The sequence below is a fragment of the Coptis chinensis genome, chromosome 2 (assembly GCF_015680905.1).
Source record: "Coptis chinensis isolate HL-2020 chromosome 2, ASM1568090v1, whole genome shotgun sequence".
Lineage (NCBI taxonomy): Eukaryota > Viridiplantae > Streptophyta > Magnoliopsida > Ranunculales > Ranunculaceae > Coptis > Coptis chinensis.
The window spans coordinates 43,633,106-43,638,480 of NC_141457.1; the positions used below are offsets into that span (position 1 = coordinate 43,633,106).

The following is a 5,375-nucleotide window of genomic DNA, read 5'->3' on the forward strand; positions in this document are numbered from 1 at the left end:
TTTAAAAAAAAATAGGTGTTATTAGTAACATATTTATTGTCGCTAAAGATAAAAATAATTTAAAATGTTGTATCATCTAAATTATTTTAATTTTGATTTTTTCAGCACTAATATCGTCGGCAAATGCGAACCATTTGAACCACTATTTTGTCACTTCCATGTATCATTTTTATTTTTTTCTAACATTCAATTGAAACACAAAAACATCAAATATCAAACAAGAAATAAACATTTATTAAATATAAAAAGAAAAATTTACATCAATCTATATATAAGTTTTGACATGGTCAAAATATAGAAAAATAGTCTAACAACCTCCAATTAATTTTATTCAGTCTAAATCGCTTCTATAAAACAGTAGAACGTCACATCATATCGCTGCCCAGATTAAACAACTATCTCTTGTAATAGTCAGACCAACCTTTAGTAGTTTTACAAGTCCATCTGCAAAAAAACAAAAAACAAAAATAAAAGACATTCCTTTACAGACTTTAATAGTTTGGTGCCAAAGACATAAAAAAAAATAACAACCATATATTAAGAACCAGTAAAGAATAAAACAAGCTAAGAGCTTGTAAGTCCATCATACATAAATTATATAGTAGCAAGATTAATACAAGATGACCCACACTAGTCACTCTTAGTTTGATCACATTACACACTCTAAACTCTTAATCTCCTTCATGTAATGAAAGTTTTGAAAACAATACATACTTAAGCGCTTTGTGTGAATCAACATACCTATAGATCAGTGACTCCTTGTTTTGCTCCTTTATTAAGTCCTTAGGGCAAGCCTGCCACAACATTAAGTAAATAAAAAAATAAATTAAAACTTAAATTCAAGATAAAGTTTAGACCACCCGACCAAGAAGCTTAACCAAATATGAGAAAAGTCATGAAAGTAAGTGTTAAGACAATCCAAAACAAGCATGCTGCCTAGACTGCTTCACTGTCAGTTTTGATTGCTCGAAGGTCTTTCCTTTTCAGCTCTGACTCATGTATAACCTGTTCGCTTTTTCCTATTGACATATAAGGATGGTATATTACTATACTCTTTCAAATTTGCTATTACCATATTCTAGTGGTAGCATCATTTACCTGTTGATTAATCTGGTTATTCAAGCTCTTCTGCACATCAACTTTTAAAAGTTCAATCATTGCATTCCTACAAACAAGTCTCAGACATTCAATTTGAAGACAACAACAAGTGCATTCATCGAAAAAAAATAAGAAGAAAGTTTTACTACGTAGTAATGCTATAAAAAAGCTAAAGCAATTAAGCACCCAAGAAAAGGAGAAGAAGAATGAAAGACCAAGATGCAATTCTATCTATTATATCTCCTGATATTTATACAAATTAGATGTTGTTGAAAAGACAGGCAAAGAAGGAGAATATTACCATATGATAAGACTGCCTCTCTCAAAAATGTTAAATTGCACTCAACAACTTTCTTTACAAATGCATGGATACAGGAAGAAAGAGTAGGTCCAACACCAACTTTATTCCCATGAAAAAGTAGGAGCCCCTGAAGCATTTTGAAGTAAACACTCATGTTTCTTCCAATGCTTGCAATTCTGTCGTTGCCTCTTTCCAGAGCAACCCAGCTGCATAGAAAACAACCATGAGTACGTAATGACTTGCAACCATGAGGAATGACTTGATTCCAGAAGTACATGTATACACAGGGGCGGCCCTGAGTTTCTCAAGGCCCTAGCCAAGATCTTAAGGTGGAGGCCCCTTACTATGCATACAAACCCTAATGAAAAAAACAATCACACACAAATACAGATAATAGGGCCATAGTCGTCAGCGAATTCGAGGCCCTAGTTTTGGGCTAAATTTTTTGGGCCCCAGCTGGTTGCCTCTCTTGGCTACCCCTAGAGCCGGCCCTGTGTATACATAGTAACTTTCCTGGTTAACTCAGTTGTCTAAAAAGACTTAAATAAATCAATAGGTGATTAAGATGGGAAGTGATCATAAAATAGGGAGAAGACGAACCATTAGAAATTACCTATATTTTCTTTTTCATCAACATGATTGTGATGTATGCCACGTACAAAGCTAAGCTCAATAACAATTGGGAAATCAACTTGAGATATAACTATGTTGATTTTCCCAAGCATACGTTTAAAATTAAGTCCCCACTCAATTTATATGCTAAAACAAATTAAATTTTATGCTAAAAATATAAGATAAAAAGTAATGAGATAAAATAAGGAGCGTCCCCGAGTTTTTCGCTACCCAATAATGTAATCTTGAGTAGTAACACGAGATGGCCCTAAGTTGTGCCAAGGTATTTCCATAAGATGAACACTAGTCCTAGAAAGAGGAGGATAACACTGTTTCTTACTGCTAGGACTTTTTCTTACCTGAGAGAAGGCTATACTGGGAGCAACACATGGGGATACTTGTTAGCAGCCCGAGACCATGGAATACTTTAAAGCCGCATGAAGAAATAGCCACAATTAATGACCACTTCACAATAGAATACTAATAGAACTTTGAGGGCGCATTGCGGTGGTGTGGGACTACACAGTCTGATGCTAAAAGTCAACATTTATGTTCCTTTATAATCAACATAGCGCACTTCCCTCATAGACTTTCCCTAACATCCTACCACATTTCTCTATGCTTACATTTGCAGAACCCGCACCCACAACTAATTTCTCAGCTAAAACAGTAAAGAAGCCACACTTAATTACTTAATCCACATGCAACCATCATACCATCAATTAAATTCATGCCTCACCTCTCATTATTAACAAAGTACAGAACAAAATTACTTCTATACCTACCCCCCACAAATAGTTACTAAAGGTATTACTCCAAGTAGATATGAAAAGAATCCCCCAAGTCACAAATTCTCAAAAAAAAAATAGAGAATAATACCTATTGTAGCCTGTTTTGATACTTGGTCTGCCATTGCAACCACTTGTTCCCATGGTACTTTCTCAAGTGTAGAAGTAGGTGCTTCTTGAAACAACTACAGTAAACGTACATTACATAGAAAAAAAATTCATTGGATGTTTATTCTGAAATCTAGAAAACGTACAGTTGGTGAGGTAACTGATGACAACGAAAACAACCTATCTTCTGGTTGAAACTTCCTGGAACGCTTAAGGCTGCATCGACCATGTTGTATAAGTTTGTGTCAGCAATTATCTTCATGATTATAGTGTCATATACAGGTAAAAAGGAGACATACTTAGCTGTGCTTTTGGATGCAGAAAGGAAACCTTTGAAGCCTTTCAATACATTCCTAGATTGACTAGAATCTTGTAAGTAGCTAATTCACAAACCCATTTTGAATGACATAGTGAGCAACAAAATGAAAAATCAAATGAACTATGAATTCATACTACAATCAAGGACTACATACCCTGAAATTTCGACAAGAGGAAGTCTAGCTAGTGCATGTTGGTGCTCGTTGATTCTTGTTTATTGGGCACTGCATCCTCTGCCTCGTCAACATACAATCTGGAAACAATCCAAACAACACCATAGGGAGTTGTGATACACACCACATAATATAAGGTATGCAATTAAGTAGACAACCAAACTAAAAAATCCACACAAGATTTTACTATTTAGAGAGAAAATTCTACCTTAACTTACAAATTGAATGCAAAACCAACTATGTCCCAATACTTTGAAGCCTAGCACATAATTTAAATTCCAGAATGCAAGCTGTTCCAAACATCACACACAACAAAAATTAAAAGCACAGTAGTAAGGATTTCACAAGCAAGCAAACATACAGTCAAGCAGTATCCGTATCTACTAGGACACCACTACAAAAAAATAAATTATAACCAACACAAAATTAAGTCCTTTATTCTACTTCAATCTCAACCCAGATTCAAACCATACAATTATATTTTTGCCGTTGGGCAGTGAAGTGACTGAAATTGAACAGAAAAAATCATAGCTTTCCAATATGAACTTTCTACTAACAAGTTTAATTATAGAGCTTACCAAGCTTTGGTTGAACGAATGATGAAGGTAGAACAAATCGAATCTCCCACTTCTATTCTCATTTTGTTCCAATCCTATTTAGACAAAAAATAATGAAGCAAACTACAAGAAAAAATTAAACGAAATTGAAATGGTTACCTTAAATTATGTAAAGATACAGCTATTGATAGAGGGATTCAGAGAGACTTTGAGGTTGGGGGTTAGGAGGAAGAAGCCATTTGTTTCTATTTTTTATGTTTCCTTTTCTTTCTATTTTTTCTATTGTTTGGGTTTTTCTTTTTTTTTTTCTTTCTATTGATTTTATGAATTATTTGTTTTGAAATCTTGACTCAAAAGTTTAAAACTTAAAACAATAAGCGGGAATACCCAAAATAAATAGCGCCCGAAAATTGGGAAGAAAATTTTCGATGGAACAAGTGTCACTAAAGATACCCAATTAGCTGCCAATCCATACAAGCGTGGAAAATACTATGACAAATACCGACGATTTTATCAACACCTAAACTTAACTACACTTTTATCATTGCTCAAAAGTTAACTGCAATTTTCATATGTCTCACGGTACTATTTACGATGATAAAATGGTCGCTAAAGTCACCAGTTACCCTTACGACAAAAAATTATTACCGGCGATAAAAAGTGTCCCTGATAGTAATTATTGCCTACGTTTTTCTATCGTCGCTAAAAGTTTCATTGCTGAAAAGGCTATTTGTTGTAGTGTGTTTACGTGTTTTTGTGTATTAAGCCTTTTTCAAGCCCAATCAAAACTGGGAAGTCAAAGTCAATTCGGATAGAAAAAGAATAGAAAAGTCAACATAATTTTAAATAGACGTATCTTTAAACTAGGGCCTTGGAATTGGGCCTACGTTATGTCAAAGCGACCTGGCCTTTCCCCAATCAGAGTTGTAAAAGTGGATGAAAAGGGCACTGAAGTAATTTATAGTAGAATTGACCCTTTTAAACTTAACCTAATGGACTTTGGGCTCATTTTAGAGGCCCAAAGTCTTCCTTTTTGGCCCATGCACAAAAATGTAACCCTAATATTCTCCTATATAAAAACTAAAAAGGGTTAAGGCAGAACTTATTCTCTCTCTCACTCCTTCCTCCCCTTAGTTTCTAATTAGTTTAGTGTAGTTGTAGTTTAGTTTAGGTTAGAATAGTTTAGTTTGTAGCCTCCATTAAATCCTTCAATAAAAGCCTCATAAAATCTCTCTTTCAATTCTCTCTTTAAATTATGTCTTTAGTTTATTGTTTAGTTAGTTTAAATCCAATGACAAAAGGCTAAAACCTCTATTAGAGGAGGTTTATGAAGCCATGTGAGGATGATTCACCATTAGATTTTATTGTTTTACATAAACTTTAAGTTCTTTGCTATGATTAACTAGAGATAGATCTCATA

At 34.1% G+C, this 5,375-nt stretch overlaps 1 long non-coding RNA gene across 11 annotated transcripts; it reads right to left on the reverse strand.

Annotated features, from left to right (window-relative positions):
* Window positions 1–211: 211 nt before the first annotated feature.
* Window positions 212–4,499, reverse strand: LOC147516139 (uncharacterized). 11 transcript variants are annotated; one of them, XR_015213594.1, is made up of 11 exons: window positions 4,115–4,499; window positions 3,977–4,050; window positions 3,607–3,688; window positions 3,381–3,478; window positions 3,207–3,260; window positions 3,054–3,123; window positions 2,891–2,984; window positions 1,400–1,605; window positions 1,099–1,165; window positions 742–794; window positions 212–444 (listed from the first exon to the last, which is right to left on the reverse strand). It is a non-coding gene; the product is annotated as an uncharacterized LOC147516139 (long non-coding RNA). The 11 variants fall into 11 exon arrangements; XR_015213593.1 differs by having other exon boundaries at window positions 3,207–3,287; XR_015213596.1 differs by having other exon boundaries at window positions 2,891–3,123; window positions 3,207–3,287; window positions 3,977–4,028.
* Between the last annotated feature and the right edge of the window lie 876 nt (window positions 4,500–5,375).